At 38.7% G+C, this 18,566-nt stretch overlaps 1 protein-coding gene across 1 annotated transcript in view; it reads right to left on the bottom strand.

Moving 5' to 3' along the window:
* The window catches only part of LOC137831700 (uncharacterized), a 98,442-nt gene that overhangs the window by 48,439 nt on the left and 31,437 nt on the right, over positions 1 to 18,566 (bottom strand). The gene's annotated exons all lie outside the window — the stretch shown is intronic.

Below are 18,566 nucleotides of genomic sequence, written 5' to 3'. Positions count from 1 at the left end.
TGGTCATCATCTGGACTATGTGTTTGAAAACATAGCAGTAGATCTTCATACACTCAAGGAAGTGTGTAGGAATGTGCCACTAGGGGTGGTCATGGATTGGATTTTTCAAAATCCAATCTAGATCCAATCCAAATCCAAATAAATGGATTGAATTTAAAATCCACATCCACTTTAACTAGATCATATATATTTCGATTTTTTTTAAATCCATTTAAAGTGGATTAAAAATAGAATAAATCCACTTTGTTAATTATATTAAATCCACTTTGTCAATTACATTAAATCCATTTTGATATGGACACAAACTAACTAGGTTAGAATTAGGCCTAAGCTTACTCAACCTGGACGCGGACCAACTCGGCTCTACATCGGCCCGGGCCCGGACGACTCGACTTCGGTTCAAGTCTGAACGACTCCACATTAGCCAAGGCCCACACGACTTGACACCGTCTCGGGCATGGACGATTCGACAACGGTTCAGGCCCAAACGACTCGACATCGACCCGGGACCGCTCGAATCGACATCGGCACGGGCCCACTCAACTCGACATCATACCAGGCCCACTCGGCTCGACACCGTGATATGAATCCACTAGTAAAGAAGAGATGATTCTTTGACATTCTATGGAATCAACTTGAGTTGGAGATAGCTTAGGCACTTTTAATAGAATTGGATCAAGGTTCTATGTTTCAAGAACTCACCAAAACTTGCACCAACACCAAACTCATATGGAAGATCCATCTATTGCCAATTGAACCGATTAAATTGTGTAAAAAGGAAAAAGCACCGATTAAAAAGATCAAGAATAGAAATGCACCGAACAAATCAGCTACAATTGAAGAAGAAACAAATAGAAACAGCCAATGAAACTATGAACCGAAGCAAAGCTGAAAATAAACAGAATTGCCGAACCAAAAAGAAGCTAAACATGTTTTAGGAATTTCATATGAACATGGAGATGAAAGAAAGAAGAACTTATGGAGATGGATGCTTTGGTTTGATGATCACGCCACTTGGATGGTGAAGGCTCCAAGATGAGTGAGCTAGTGCCGCCACTTGAGAGAACCAAATACACTCAAGATAAGACAAGGTGAAGGAGAAGACAAGTTCTCACAAATTCTCTCCAAAAATTGAGTAGAGTTTCTCTATTGCTATTTTCCAATCTGAATTTTACAAGAGCCCACACCTCTATTTATAGTGTGAGGGTGCTGGAAAATAGGTGGGAAAATTCAAATAAAACTTATTTGAAATTCCCACAAAAAACAAGTCACATGGGAGGTGTGACCTTTTTCTACTATGACACCTCCTAAAAACTACACCTACACCTACTCTTTAAGTCACATGGATAATGATGTGATTCCACTAGCCATATAGAGAAAGGTTCTTGACCTTCTTAGGAATCACCTTGAGTTGGACATTATAGAGGCACTTTTCTTAGAGTTGGATCATTTGTTCTAAGACAAGAACTCACCAAAAACTAGTACCAAATCCCAAACTCATTTGGATGAACCAATTTTAGTCAAATTGAACCAAAAAAGAGGAGAAACTAAAAGGAACCGAACAGAATTGAAATTAAAAGGCAAGAACAGAACATAGGTGCTGGAAAAACAGAAAAACCGAACCAAAAAACTCAAGAACACAAGACAACATGAACAATTGAAAGAGAAGAAAGGAAGGAGAAGAGAGTGCTCATGAAGATGGAAGAATGTTGGATGATCTCGCCACTAGAAGTGTGGAATGCTCCTAGATGAGAGTGATGCCGCCACTTGAGGACTCCAATGATCCATCAAGATAAGACTAGAGAAGAAGGCTCCAAAAGCTCTCCAAAGTTCACTCAAAATTTGAGTAGAGTTTTCTTAGATTAATTTCAATCTGAATTTTACAAAGGAAGCACCTCTATTTATAGCCTAAGGTGCTGAAAAATAGGTGGGAAATTTCAAATAAACTCATTTGAAATTCCCACAAAAAACAAGTCACATGGGAGGTGTGACCTTTTTCTACTATGACACCTCCCAAAAACTACACCTACACCTATCTACTAATACACCCCCCCCCCCCCTCTAATGTTTCCCTCTAAGCACCTTCAACTACAGAAATTACAAAAAGAGAAAATAAATGTCCTCTAGCTCCCAAAGCTTTGAACATGCTTCTTGTAATCCTTTGAGGTGGACTTTGACCTCCATGGGCGTCCTCCATTTGTGCCTCCACCTCTTCTTGATCTTGTTGATTGGCCTCCATGTCCTCTTGAGCTTGATCTCCATCATACTCCCCGAGTTGGAGAGAATTCGACCACGAATTCTGGAGACCTACAGAAAAGGGAGTTAGATCGCTAACATTAAAAGTATGACTACCTAAGAATGTATCAGGCATATCTAACTCATAAGCATTGTCATTAATCCTCTTGAGGACTTGGAAAGGTCCATCCCCTCGAGGCATTAGTTTGGACTTCCTTTGGGTAGGAAAACGATCCTTCCTCAAGCGAAGCCAAACCCAATCGCCCTCATCAAACAACAAAGCTTTTCTCCTTTTATTGGCAATTTCAGCATACTTGCCAACCTTCTTCTCAATTCTCTTCTTGATGTCTTTATGCAAAGTTTTCACAAAAGAAGCCTTTTCATCCCCATCTTTGCACAAGACATCTCCAAGAAGGGGAATAGGAAGAAGATCAAGAGGTGTTAGGGGATTAAACCCATAGATCACCTCAAAAGGAGAATGGGAGGTGGTAGAATTTACTACTCGGTTATATGCAAACTCAACATGGGGTAGTAAATTCTCCCACACTCTAGGATTCCCTGAAATAAAGCATCTCAATAGTTGTCCCAAAGTTCTATTCACCACCTCGGTTTGACCATCAGTTTGTGGGTGGCAAGTGGTAGAAAATAAAAGCTTAGTTCCAAGCTTGCCCCACAAGGTCTTCCAAAAGTGACTCAAGAACTTAGGATCTCTATCGGACACTATAGACCGAGGAATCTCATGCAAGCGAACCACTTCTTGGAAGAAGAGGTTTGCTATGTGGCATGCATCATCCACTTTGTGGCAAGGAATAAAGTGAGCCATCTTTGAAAAACGATCCACTACCACAAAAATGGAGTCCTTTCCCTTTGATGTCTTGGGTAAGCCTAAGATGAAATCCATAGATATATCTACCCAAGGCATTGAAGGGATAGGAAGATGAGTATAAAGACCATGGGGATGCATTTTAGACTTAGCTTTGCGGCAAGCTATGCATTTATCACACAAACTATGAACATGTTTATGCATATGTGGCCAAAAGAAATGTTCATGCAACACATCCAAAGTTTTAGCAACCCCAAAATGTCCCATTAAACCCCCCTCATGAGCTTCTCTAACAAGAGATAATCTAATAGAGCTTTGGGGAACACAAAGACGTTTTCCTTTAAAAAGAAAGCCATCTTGAATAAAAAAGTCTTTGTGTCCTCCTTTAAGACACTCTTGATAGATGGGAGAAAAATCAAGGTCATCATGATAAAGTTCCTTAATGTGATCAAAATCAAGATATTGAGAGGTTAAAAGATTTAGCAAGGTGTATCTTCTAGAAAGCATCCGCCACAATATTTATTTTGCCTTGCTTGTGTTTGATCACATAAGGAAATTGCTCAATGAATTCCACCCACTTAGCATGCCTCTTGTTAAGTTTGTTTTGGCTTTTCAAATATTTAAGAGATTCATGATCACTATGTATCACAAACTTTTTGGGAAAAAGATAGTGTTGCCAAGTAAACAAAGCCCTAACAAGTGCATATAATTCCTTATCATAGGTGGAATAGTTGAGATGACTTCCCTTCAATTTCTCACTAAAATAGGCTATGGGGTGGCCCTCTTGGAGGAGAACAACCCCAATACCTATGCTTGAAGCATCACACTCAATCTCAAATGTCTTAGTGAAATTAGGAAGGGCCAAGATGGGAGCATTAGTCAATTTTTCTTTCAAAGTATCAAAAGCATTTTGTTGTGCTTCTCCCCAATGAAAGACCACATCCTTTTTCACTATGTCATTGAGTGGTGCGGCAATGGTACCAAAGTTTGGAACAAATCTTCTATAGAGAGAAGCAAGTCCATGAAAACTTCGGACCTCATTCAAAGATTTTGGTGTAGGCCAATTTTGAATGGCCACCACCTTTGTTTTGTCCACATGGACCCCTTTACAACTCACAACAAACCCTAGGAATTCTATATGATCAAGAGCAAACATGCATTTAGCAAGGTTAGCATACAAATGTTCCTTCCTAAGGGTTTCTAAAACTTGCCTAACATGCAACCTATGGTCATTCAAAGATAAGCTATAAATGAGAATGTCATCAAAGTAAACCACAACAAACTTACCAATGAAAGGTCTAAGAACATGATGCATGAGGCGCATAAAGGTACTTGGTGCATTAGTTAAACCAAAAGGCATAACTAACCACTCATATAAACCAAAGTTGGTCTTAAAAGCCGTCTTCCATTCATCACCCGGTTTGATACGGATTTGATTGTAGCCGCTTTTAAGATCAATCTTTGAAAAGATTTTAGAACCATGTAATTCATCCAACAAATCATCTAGTCTAGGTATGGGATGCCTATACTTAATGGTTATGTTATTTATGGCCCTACAATCCGAACACATTCGCCATGTGCCATCCTTTGTTGGCACTAAGATGATAGGCATAGCACAAGGACTCATGCTATCTTGCACCCACCCTTTCTCAATCAAAGCCTCAACTTGTTGGCGAATTTCCTTGGTTTCACTTGGATTGGTCCTATATGCTGGACGATTTGGTAAAGAAGAGCCCGGTATCAAATCAATTTGGTGCTCAATCCCTCTCAAAGATGGAAGTCCATTTGGAGGATCTTGAAACACATCTTGGAACTCTTCTACCAAATTTTCCAAGCAATGAGGACTATCAACAAGTGATTCTACTCTAAGAGTTCTAGGGATGGCTAAAAAAAGAGGATGATGAGTCACTATTTCCCTTTCAATTTCACACCTAGACACAAGGAGTGTAGGCTTAGAACTCTTATCTTTTTTATCTTTTTCACTCTCCCTCTTTTTCTTCATGATAACTTGGTCCTCATGGACTTCTCTTGGAGAGAGAGATTTTAAAGTAACCTTGTGACCATGGAATTCAAAAGATAGTTTGTTGGTAAAGCCATCATGTAAAACTTTTCTATCAAATTGCCAAGACCTTCCCAAAAGAACATGAGTGGCTTCCATGGGCACAACATCACATAATACCTCATCTTTGTATTTTCCAATGGAGAAATGGATGAGGACTTGTTTATTAACAATTATTTCTCCTACTTCACTAAGCCATTGTAATTTATAGGGTTTTGTATGAGAGATAGTAGGCAATCCAAGTTTATCTACTACTCTTGTACTAGCCACATTTGCACAACTACCCTCATCCACTATCAAGGAACAAATGTTGTTTTGAATAAGACATCTTGTATGGAAAATATTTTCCCTTTGACTTTCATCAAAAGGTTGTGAAACTTGTCCAAGAAGTCTTCTCACAACTAACAAGTCCCCTTTAAGTGGACATTCACTCTCTTCCTCACTAGATGCATGAGAATGCAATGAATGCTTTGGAGAATCCGAATCATGCTCACTAACTACAATGCCCTCATGCATGTACATACTTCGTTTGGAAGGACAATTTGCAGCAATATGACCATAACCCATACATTTAAAGCATTTAGTATTAGATGTTCTAGTGGGAGACTTAGGTCTAGATGTAGATGGGTTAGATTCCTTGGGTTTGAAAGAAGAATCTTTGGAAGGATGTTTAGAAAAAGAAGTTTTGTTTCTCCAAGACTTGGAGTAGTATCCATCATTGGAAGCATTTTTAAAAGAGTTTTTCTTAGCAAGTTGGGCTTCCACCTTCATTGCAAGATGAACTAAAGAGCCCAATGATGAATACTCTTGTAACTCAACAATGTCTTGAATATCCTTCCTAAGACCACTCACAAACCTAGCAACCATGGCTTCTTCACTTTCTTCTAATTCAATTTTAAGCACAAGTGTTTCAAGTTCCTTATAATATTCATCCACATTTAGCGTGCCTTGTTGAAACCGTTGGAGTCTCAACATGAGGTCTTTCCTAAAATGTGGGGGCACAAACCTAGCGCGCATATGATCCTTTAAAGAGTTTCAAGAGTCCACGGGAGGACCCTTGTGATAGATAATGTCCTTTACAATTCCATGCCACCATTTCATGGCATAATCACTAAACTCTAGGGTGGCTAGCTTAAGCTTATGCTCATCTTGGATCTCATGGATCTCAAAAATTTGTTCACACTTAGCCTCCCAATCTAAATATACATTTGGATCACTAGAACCATTAAAACAAGGTAGCTTGACCGAAGGAAGCTTGGACTTTGCATCATGATAGAAGCCATTGCCGTAGTGAATTATTTCCCCTTGGTGATGATGTCTTTGTCCATGGACTTGGGGTGGAGGTCTCCTTCTCCTATGCTCATCTTCACGGCCAACATCATTTGAAGAAGCTCTTGAAGATGGTCTATGAGAATGATGTCCATCATGGATAGAAGGAGATGGTCTAGCTTGTTGGACCTCCATCTTTTGCATTTTCTCCTCCAACCGTCTAATTGTTCTTTGAGCTTCATGTAATTCACCAAGAATTGAAGCTTTGGAAGGAGAATTCTGCTTGTAGGATGCATCACTTGAAAATCCAGCCATTTGTAATTAAAAACAGCAAACACAAAAAAAAACAGCAAACAAGTTAAAAAAAAATTAGCAAAAACAGTGAGCTTTGCAATTGAAACTGCCGAAGTGAAATGAGGTAGAAAAAAGAGGTCACTCTCAAAGAAATAATGTTCTTGCACCAATCTGATCTTGAGGCCTTGGAATCCTCAAATGAAAGATGTCAAAGCAAGCACACCAATCTCAAAAGCAACCACCACAAAACCAATGAAACAATCAAGACAATCAAGAAAAGGTATAAGCAAGGAAAGGTAATTGCAAAAGGAAAACTATGTGTAAGACAAACTCAAAGAGTAAGAATGAAAGACAAGCAAGAAAATAAAGAACTCAATGAGAAAGTAGGCACACAAAAGAATACTTAAGGAAAAGCTCTAGAGTAGATGAAGAAAACAAAAAAATTAGCTACTGGAAATTTTTTTTTTTAAATGCAAACTGTGCTTGATATTCACCGATTTAACTGGAATGATGTAAAGCGAACTGGATTATGAAATTTAAACCACAGAAACTTCAAGATGTTAACTCAATAATGGCACTGGAATCAATTAAAAACAGTAAGCCAATTGAGAGAAATAAATTTTCAAAATCGCTGCCAGATTACCGTATTTTTTTCGGCAGAAATGTACACTTTTTTTTATTTTATTTATCATTTTTTGTGTACTTCGTATTTTTGAATGATTCTTTTTTCTATTCTTTTCTAACACTTTGAATATCTCAAATCCAGAATTACAGAATTTTCCAGTAAATAAATCAATCGCAATAAGGAAAAATAGTAAGCACTTTTTTCAGAAACAGAGGAATCCTAATAGGAATAAAAAAAAACAGGATGATTAACTAGCAAAGACATAATAGAAAATGATGTATTGGAACTTGTATAGGTCTAGAATACAAGTATGAACTCAATTCTAAAAAGAAAATGCACAAGGATCAACATCAATTCAGAAAATTATATGACACCAAAGCAAGAAACAATCAAAGCAATAAAAGTACTACTAGAAGTAATGACAAATATGGAATAACATGACTAAGACAAAACTTGACATGATTACAAAATTAAAAGACACATCACAAATTTTAACAACAAGTGAAAGGAAGCTTAAGGTAAACTCTAGGAAGGATAATGCCATTCCAAAAGAGCAACCATACTCATAAGAATTATGAGTGTCATAAACCTTTTCACAAGCACTTGGTGTAAAAGAAAAACAACAAGAATACTCAATTAAAATTCTAAAACAGAAGCTTAAATTGCAAGAAATTAAAGAGCTCTTGAAATAAAGTGCACACAACTCAACAATTAAACAAGAATGAACCTAAGACTCATGATACCACATGATGTGATTCCACTAGCCATATAGAGAAAGGTTCTTGACCTTCTTAGGAATCACCTTGAGTTGGACATTATAGAGGCACTTTTCTTAGAGTTGGATCATTTGTTCTAAGACAAGAAATCACCAAAAACTAGTACCAAATCCCAAACTCATTTGGATGGACCAATTTTAGTCAAATTGAACCAAAAAAGAGGAGAAACTAAAAGGAACCGAACAGAATTGAAATTAAAAGGCAAGAACAGAACATAGGTGCTGGAAAAACAGAAAAACTGAACCAAAAAACTCAAGAACACAAGATAACATGAACAATTGAAAGAGAAGAAAGGAAGGAGAAGAGAGTGCTCATGAAGATGGAAGAATGTTGGATGATCTCGCCACTAGAAGTGTGGAATGCTCCTAGATGAGAGTGATGCCGCCACTTGAGGACTCCAATGATCCATCAAGATAAGACTAGAGAAGAAGGCTCCAAAAGCTCTCCAAAGTTCACTCAAAATTTGAGTAGAGTTTTCTTAGATTAATTTCAATCTGAATTTTACAAAGGAAGCACCTCTATTTATAGCCTAAGGTGCTGAAAAATAGGTGGAAAATTTCAAATAAACTCATTTGAAATTCCCACAAAAAACAAGTCACATGGGAGGTGTGACCTTTTTCTACTATGACACCTCCCAAAAACTACACCTACACCTATCTACTAATACACCCCCCCCCCCCTCCTAAAGCTCCTAACTAAAGCCTAAAAGATGCTAAAACAAAAGAGGTTTCTAATGTTTCCCTCTAAGCACCTTCAACTACAGAAATTACAAAAAGAGAAAATAAATGTCCTCTAGCTCCCAAAGCTTTGAACATGCTTCTTGTAATCCTTTGAGGTGGACTTTGACCTCCATGGGTGTCCTCCATTTGTGCCTCCACCTCTTCTTGATCTTGTTGATTGGCCTCCATGTCCTCTTGAGCTTGATCTCCATCAGATAATGTGACTTTATTTTACATTTTCACACTTCTTTATTTAATATCCACACCTCCTACAGGAGTAAATCAAATGATGCTCTTTTATTTAATGCTTGGCCTTGCCCCTCATGGGATGGACTTGGTCTTGTTGGGCTTTGGCCTTCTTGGGCTTGGGCTTTGGGCTTGGGCCTCATCTTTATTTTATGTCTTCTTTTAATTTTGAGAAGACTAGAAGGAAAAACTTCAAATGTGAAGGTGAATGTCCTCTTCCTTCATCAATAAAAACCTCCTTTATTTGATTCTCATCATACTCCTCGAGTTGGAGAGAATTCGTCCACGAATTCTGAATCCCTGCATATAACAAAGTCAGTTTATTTTTACAATTAAAAGTGGAAAAAAAAGGCAAACATGACTTATCATTTGTAAACAATGGGATTTCAGAAAAGGAGGTGCTATAAATCGACCAAGTTGGAAAAAAAATTTTGGGAATGATGATATCTTTTGAAAAAAAGGCCTCTTAAATGGTGACAACCATTAGGAGGTATGAACAAATCATCCCTAACATTTTTTAACCAAGATGGTGGTGAAGTAAGAACCTTTGGTAATGAAAAAGATAAGGAAGGAAAACACCTTGGATGTGGAAGGATAAGACCCATGTCAACTTGGCCTTCTTTGTCTTTTTCATTTTTACTTGTGGTAGGTGGGTGAGTTAGGTCTTGTTTTACCTTGTTTATTTTTAAGATTTGCTTTTGTGGACAATGAAGAGCTATGTGCCCAAAACCTAAACATTTAAAACTTTTGATATTTGAAGTTTTGGTAGGTGACTTAGGAGTAGAAGGATTTGTAGTAGAAACTTTTTTTGGAAACATAGTTTGTTTGGAAAAATTGGAAGGAGAATTTTGAGTAGAAATTTTGTTGGCATCCTTCCTAAAAGAGTTGTAGAAATCATCATGAGTATTTTTGAAAGTTGTTTTCAAAAGATAGGATTCCACCTTGATGGCTTGGCGAAACACTTTCTTTAAAGAAGAGTACTCATTTAATTCTACAATTTCTCTAATATCTCTTCTCAAACCACGTACAAACCATTTAATCTTTGACTCTTCATTAGCATGCATATTCATTTTCGTCAAAGTTGTTTCAAAATCTTTAAAGTATTTATCTACCATCCTATGTCCTTGAGGAAGCCTTTGGAACTTCAACAAGTGTTCCTTCCTAGAAGGAGGAACAAACCTCGCGCGCATACGCTCTTTCAAAGCATTCCAAGAAACCACGCGAGGTTTCTTGCAATATATAATGTCCTTTACAATTTTATGCCACCATTCTTTGGCATAGCCCAAAAAGGATAAAGAAACTAACCTAAGTTTATCGTCATCTTGGACCTTATACACATGAAAATAATGGTCAACCTTAGTCTCCCATTCTAAATACACATTAGGATCACTATCACCATTAAAACTAGGGACTTGTCCACAAGAAATGTTGAACACTTGGTGATATCTTTGGTCACGGTTATAGCTCTCTTCATGAGAATGATGGTGATGCTTCCTTCTTCTATGTTCCTCTTCACGGCCATGATCATTGGAAGAACCACTAAAAGAAGGTGTATGAGAATGACGTTCTCCATTGAGTGATTTAAAGGACCTAGTTTGCTTCATTTCAACTCTTTGTATTCTTTCCTCCAACTTTCTTATAGCTTCATCTTGGAGATTAATGGTTCGTTTTGCCTTTTTTAATTCATCAAGAGCAGAAGCTTTGCTAGAATAATGCTGTTTGGAAGAACCACTGCTGGAATATGAAGCCATTGGTAAAAGAAAACAGCAAACAACAAAACAGCAAACAAAGTTAGCCAAAAGAATTTGGAACCAAATGCCGAAGTGAAGTGTCACTTAAATCACTCCAAAGAAAGAATACTCCCTTGACCAAGCTGATGTTGAGGCTTTGAGTAACCTCAAATGAAATATGTCAAAGCAAGAGCACACAATCTTCAAAGCACTTCACCACAAAACCAATGAATAATGAAAGACAAGCAAGAAAAGGTATAAGCAATAAAAGGCTATAACAAAAGGAATACTAGATGTATGACAAACTCAAAGAGTAATGAATAAAAGACAAGCAAGAAAATAAGGTACTCAATGAAAAAGAAGGCACACAAAAGATACCTAAAGAAAAGCACTAGAGTAGATGAAGAAAACAAAAACAGAGCTACTAGAAAATATTTTTATGCAAACTGTGCTTGATGTTCACTGATTTAACTGGAACGATATAAAGCGAACTGGATTATGAAATTTTAACCACAGAAACTTCAAGATCTTAGCTCAACAATGGCATTGGAATTACGCAAAAACAGTAAGCCAATTAATTGAGATAAATTTTCTAAAATCGCTGCCAGATTACCGTATTTTTTCTGGCAGAATTACACACTTTTTGTTTTTTATTTATCATTTTTTTTTACTTTGAATTTTGAAGTACTTCTTTTTTCTACTCTTTTATAACACTTTAAAGAACACAAATCCATAATTTCAGAAATTTCCAGTGAGTAAATCAATTGCAATAAATCAAAACAGGGAGCACGTTTTCAGAAAAAACAGAGGAATCCTAACAGGAATGAAAAACAGAATTAAGAACTAGCAAAGACATAATGGAAATGATGTATAGGAACTTGTATAAGTCTAAAATACAAGTATGAACTCAATACTAAAAACAGAAAATGCACAAAGGATCAAGTATCAAACTCAGAAAATTGTATTACACCAAAGCAAGAAACAAAAAATTCAATAAAAGTACTACAAGAAGTGATGACATTCTTGGAAAAACATGACTATGACAAAACTTGTATGGATTCAAAAAGGAAAAGACACAAACACATGATAGGCACAATTAAGAAAACAACAATAAAACTCAAAATAAGCCTAAAAAAAAAGGAAAACAACAAGAATTATAGAGCTCTTGAATTAAAGTGCAACACAACTCAAAATTAAACAAGAACAAACCTAAACTCTAGATACCACATGATATGAATCCACTAGCAAAGAAGAGATGATTCTTTGACATTCTATGGAATCAACTTGAGTTGGAGATAGCTTAGGCACTTTTAATAGAATTGGATCAAGGTTCTATGTTTCAAGAACTCATCAAAACTTGCACCAACACCAAACTCGTATGGAAGATCCATCTATTACCAATTGAACCGATTAAATTGTGTAAAAAGGCAAAAGCACCGATTAAAAAGATCAAGAATAGAAATGCACCGAACAAATCAGCTACAATTGAAGAAGAAACAGCCAATGAAACTATGAACCGAAGCAAAGCTGAAAATAAACAGAATTGTCGAACCAAAAAGAAGCTAAACATGTTTTAGGAATTTCATATGAACATGGAGATGAAAGAAAGAAGAACTTATGGAGATGGATGCTTTGGTTTGATGATCACGCCACTTGGATGGTGAAGGCTCCAAGATGAGTGAGCTAGTGCCGCCACTTGAGAGAACCAAATACACTCAAGATAAGACAAGGTGAAGGAGAAGACAAGTTCTCACAAATTCTCTCTCAAATTGAGTAGAGTTTCTCTATTGCTATTTTCCAATCTGAATTTTACTCTATTTATAGTGTGAGGGTGCTGGAAAATAGGTGGGAAAATTCAAATAAAACTTATTTGAAATTCCCACCAAAAACAAGTCACATGGGAGGTGTGACCTTTTTCTACTATGACACCTCCTAAAAACTACACCTACTATCCTAAGTCACATGGATAATGTGACTTTTATTTTACATTTTCACACTTCTTTATTTAATATTCACACCTCCTACAAGAGTAAATCAAATGATGCTCTTTTATTTAATGCTTGGCCTTGCCCCTCATGGGATGGACTTGGGCTTGTTGGGCTTTGGCCTTCTTGTTCTTGGGCTTTGAGCTTGGGCCTCATCTTTATTTTATGTCTTCTTTTAATTTTTGAGAAGACTAGAAGGAAAAACTTCAAATGTGAAGGTGAATGTCCTCTTCCTTCATCAATAAAAGCCTCCTTTATTTGATTCTCATCACACCGGCTCGGGCCTGGACGACTCGACATAGACCCAGGCCCGCTCGAATCGACATCGGCCATCTCAACTCGACATCAGACTAGGTCCGCTCGGCCAACATCAGTTCGGGCCCGCTCTGCCCAACATCAGCCTGGGCTCGCTCCGCTCTACATCGGCCCAATCCCGGACGACTAAACATCGGCCCGGGCCCGGACAACTCGACATCGGCCCGAGCTCGGACGACTCGACCTCGGTCCGGGCTCGCTTGGCTCGATATCGACCCGGACCCGATCAACTCGACATCGGCCTCGGCCCGGGCTCGCTCGGCTCAACATTGATTCGAGCCCGTACGACTCGACATCGTCTCGGGCCTGCTCAGGTCAAGACCCGGGCCCGCTCGTCTCGACATTAGTCTAGGCCCGATTGGCTCGACATTGGTTCGGCCTTGCTCGACTTGACTTTAGCTCGAGGCTGCTTAGCTCGATATGGGCCTGGACCCACTCCACTCGACATGGGCATGGACCCACTCAACTCGACATGGGCTCGGGCTCGCTCGACTTGACGTCGGCCTGGGTACGCTTGACTCGACATTCGTCCGAGCCTGCTCGGCTCGACATCGACCTGGACCTACTCAGCTCGACATCGACATGGGCTCGCTCGGCTCGACATTAGCTTTGCCCTGGTCATCTGCATATAGACCCGAGCCCACTCGACTCAATATCGGACCTGAAAGACTCAACTCGACATGGGCCTGGAATGGCTCGCCTAGACATTGGCATGGGCCAACTCGGCTCAATATCGACCTCGCCCGACTCAGGTCGACTCAATATCGCTACTCAGCTTGACGTGGCCCGGGCCCGCACAACTCGACATCGGTTCAGGTCCGAACGGCTCGTCATCAGCCCAGGCCCACTCGGCTCGACACCGGCTCGGGCACGGATGACTCAACACCGGTTCGAGCCCGAACGACTCGACGTTGACCCAGGCCCGCTCGAATTAACATCGGCACGGGCCCGCTAAACTCGACATCGGACTAGGCCCGCTCAACTCGACATCGGACTAGGCTCGCTCAACTCGACATCGGACTAGGCCCGCTCAACTCGACATCGGCCCAGTCTCGGACGACTAAACATCGGCGCAGTCCCGAACGACTAAACATCGGCTTGGCCTGGGCCCGCACGACTCCACATCAATTCAAGCCCAGACAACTCGACATCGGCCCGAACTCGCTTGGCTCAACATCGATTTGGGCTCGACGACTCAACATCTACCCGGGCCCGGACAACTCGACATCGGCCTCGGCCCGGGCTCGCTCGGATCAACATCGATTCGGATTCGTACGACTCGACATCGGCTTGGGCCTGCTCAGATCAACATTAGTCTGGGCCCGAGCCCGCTCGTCTCAACATTAGTCTGGGCCCGCTTGGCTCGACATCGACCCGGCCTTGCTCGACTTGACTTTGGCTCGAGCCTGCTCAACTCGATATTGGCCTGGGCCCACTCCACTCGACATGGGCCTGGTGATGAGAATCAAATAAATGAGGCTTTTATTAATGAAGAGGACATTCGCCTTCACATTTGAAGTTCTTCCTTCTAGTCTTCTCAAAATTAAAAGAAGACATAAAATAAATATGAGGCCCAAGCCCAAAGCCCAAGTCCATCCCATGAGGGGCAGGGCCAAGCATTAAATAAAAGAGCATCATTTGATTTACTCTTGTAGGAGGTGCGGATATTAAATAAAGAAGTGTGAAAATCTAAAATAAAGTCACATTATCCATGTGAGTTAGGAGAGTAGGTGTAGGTGTAGTTTCTAAGAGGTGTCATAGTAGAAAAAGGTCACACCTCCCATGTGACTTGTTTTTTGTGGGAATTTCAAATGAGTTTATTTGAATTTTCCCACCTATTTTCCAGCACCCTCACACTATAAATAGAGGTGTGGGCTCTTGTAGAAATTAGTATTAGAGAAACTCTACTCAATTTGAGAGAGAATTTGTGAGAGCTTGCTTTTCCTTCACCTTGCCTTATCTTGAGTGTGTTTGGTTCTCTCAAGTGGCGGCATTAGCTCACTCATCTTGGAGTCTTCATCCTCTAAGTGGCGTGAACAACAAACCAAAGCATCCATCTCCATAAGTTCTTCTTTCTTTCATCTCCATATTCATATGCAATTCCTAAAACATGTTTAGCTTCCTTTTTGGTTCGGCATTTCAGCTTATTTGCTAGTTTTGTTTCGGTTCTTATTTCTTTTGTTGTTCTTAGTTGTTTCTTCTTCAATTCTAGCTTAATTGTTCGGTGCATTTCTGTTTTTTTTAGCATTTCAATCGGTGCAATTGCATTTTTACTTAGTTTGTTCGGTTCAATTGACAAAAGATGGCTCCTTCATATGAGTTTGGTGTTTGGTGCAAGTCTTGGTGAGTTCTTGAAACATAGAACCTTGATCCAATTCTATTATAAGTGCATAAGCTATCTCCAACTCAAGTTGAGTCCATAGAATGTAAAAGAATCATCTCTTCTTTGCTATTGGATTCATATCATGTGGTATCTAGAGTTTAGGTGTGTTCTTGTTTAATTTTGAGTTGTGTTGCACTTAAATTCAAGAGCTCTTTAATTCTTGTTGTTTATCTTTCTATTTTTAGGCTTATTTTGAGTTTTGTTGCTGTTTTCTTAATTGTGCCTATCATGTGTTTGTGTATTTTCCTTTTTTGAATCCATACAAGTTTTGTCATAGTCATGTTTTTCCATGATTGTCATCACTTCTTGTAGTACTTTTATTGAATTTTTTGTTTCTTGTTTTGGTGTAATACAGTTTCTGAGTTTGATACTTGATCCTTTGTGCATTTTCTGTTTTAGTATTGAGTTCATACTTGTATTTTAGATCTATACAAGTTCCTATCACTCATACTGTTTTTCATTTCTGTTAGGATTTCTCTGTTTTACTGAAAACGTGCTTACTGTTTCGATTTATTGCAATTGATTTACGCACTGGAAATTTCTGAAATTCTGGATTTGTGTTCTTCAAAGTGTTATAAAAGAGTAGAAAAAAGAAGTACTTCAAAATTCAAAGTACAAAAAAAATGATAAATCAAAAACAAAAAGTGTGCAATTCTGTCGAAAAAAAATACAGTAATCTGGCAGTGATTTTGAAAAATTTATCTCAATTAATTGGCTTATTGTTTTTGCGTAATTCCAGTGTCATTGTTGAGCTAAGATCTTAAACTTTCTGTGGTTAAAATTTCATAATCCAGTTCGCTTTATATCATTCCAGTTAAATCAGTGAACATCAAGCACAGTTTGCATAAAAAAATATTTTCCAATAGCTTGTTTTTGTTTTCTTCATCTACTCTAGTACTTTTCTTTAGGTATCTTTTGTGTGCCTTCTTTTTCATTGAGTACCTTATTTTCTTGCTTGTCTTTTATTCATTACTCTTTGAGTTTGTCATACATATAGTATTCCTTTTGTTATAGCCTTTTATTGCTTATACCTTTTCTTTCTTGTCTTTCATTATTCCTTGGTTTTGTGGTGAAGTGCTTTGAAGATTGTGTGCTCTTGCTTTGGCATTTTTCATTTGAGGATTACTAAGGCCTCAAGATAAGCTTGGTGTAGAGAGTATTCTTTCTTTGAGAGTGATTTCCAGTGACCACTTCACTTCGGCAATTGGTTCCACAATTTTTTAGCTAACTTTGTTTGCTGTTTTGTTGTTTGCTGTTTTCTTTTCCAAATGGCTGCTTATTCCAGTGATGAGTATTACAACCAGCATCCTCCTAGCAAAGCTTTTGTCCTTGGTGATTTAAAGGAGGCCAATCGAACACTTACACAAAAGGATGAAGTTATTACACAACAAGCTGAAGCTATTAGACGGTTGGAGGAAAGATTGCACAGCCTTGAAGTGCAGCAAGCTAGACCGTCTCATTCTCACCATGGTTCACGGCATTCTCATAGACCTTCATCAAGAGGCTCTTCCAATGATCATGGACGTGAAGAAGAACATAGAAGAAGGAGACCTCAACCCAACTTTCATGGATATAGACCACCTTATGCTCATGAAGATAAACGTGAAGATGGCTACTACCGTGATGCAAAGGCCAAGCTACCTTCGGTGAAAATTCCTAGTTTCAATGGGGATAGTGATCCTAATGTGTATCTAGATTGGGAGGCTAAATGTGAACAAATTTTTTACCTCCATGAGATCTTAGATGAGCACAAATATAAGCTAGCCACCTTAGAATTTAGTGATTATGCCATGAAATGGTGGCATGGTGTTGTAAAGGACATTATCTATCACAAGGGTCCTCCCATGGACTCTTGGAACTCTTTAAAGGTTCAAATGCTCCGTAGGTTTGTGCCACCACACTTTAGGAAAGACCTCATGTTGAAACTCCAACGGTTTCAACAAGGCACGCTAAGTGTGGATGCTTACTACAAGGAGTTAGAAACGCTTTTACTTAAAGTTAATTTGAAAGAAAGTGAGGAAGCTATGATAGCTAGGTTTGTAAGTGGCCTAAGAAAGGATATTCAAGATGTTGTTGAACTTCAAAAGTATTCATCTTTGGGATCTTTGGTTCACCTTGCAATGAAGGTTGAAGCCCAAATTGCTAAGAAAATTGCTTTTAAAAACTCTCCCAATGATGGTTACTACAACAACTCTTGAAAAAATAAAAAATCTTTTTCAAACCTTCCTTCTAAGGATTCTTCTTTCACACCTAAAGAGTCTAAGTCTTCTACTTCTACTCATATCTCACCCATCAAATCGTCTAGCAAGAAATGTTTTAAATGTATGGGATATGGTCACATAGCTTCTAATTGCCCTTCAAAAAGAAATATGTTTGTGCATAATGGGTAGTAGTTAGTGAACATGATTCCAATTCCTCTAGGCATTCTTCACCTTCTAAGCCATCAAGTGAAATTGAGAGTGAAAGTCCTTGTGAAGGTGACTTATTGATGATAAGGCGTATGTTGGGAACAATTCCAAAATCTTTGGATGATGCTCAAAGAGAAAATATTTTTCACACCCGATGTCTTATCAACAACAAGTTATGTTCCTTGATTATTGATGGGGGTAGTTGCATTAATGTGGCTAGTACAAGAGTTGTGGAGAAGTTAGCCTTACCCACTATCACTCATACCAAGCCTTATAAATTGCAATGGTTAAGTACCAAAGGTGAAATCATGGCTGATAAACAAGTCCTCATTAACTTTGCAATAGGAAAGTATAAAGATGAGGTTTTATGTGATGTTGTGCCCATGGAAGCAACTCATCTTCTTTTAGGAAGGCCTTGGCAATATGATAGACATGTTTTACATGATGGCCTATCCAATACAATGTCTTTTTCCTTCCAAGGGCGTAAGGTTATCTTAAAACCCCTCTCTCCCAAGGAGGTTCATGGGGACCAAATAAAAATGAAAACTAAAAGAGAAAATGAGAAAGAAAAAGAAGTAAGTACTAAACCGAGTCACACCACTTTGCCCACTAAATCCAACATGTTGACTCATGCTATGCCTCAAAAGGAACCTCCAAGGTCTTCTTCTTCTTTATCTTTTTCATTACCCAAGGTTCCTA

Source organism: Phaseolus vulgaris, chromosome 6, assembly GCF_000499845.2.
Source record: "Phaseolus vulgaris cultivar G19833 chromosome 6, P. vulgaris v2.0, whole genome shotgun sequence".
Classification (NCBI taxonomy): Eukaryota; Viridiplantae; Streptophyta; class Magnoliopsida; order Fabales; family Fabaceae; genus Phaseolus; species Phaseolus vulgaris.
Note: the sequence above shows the minus strand (reverse complement) of the source record. Positions and strands in the feature narration are given on the sequence as shown.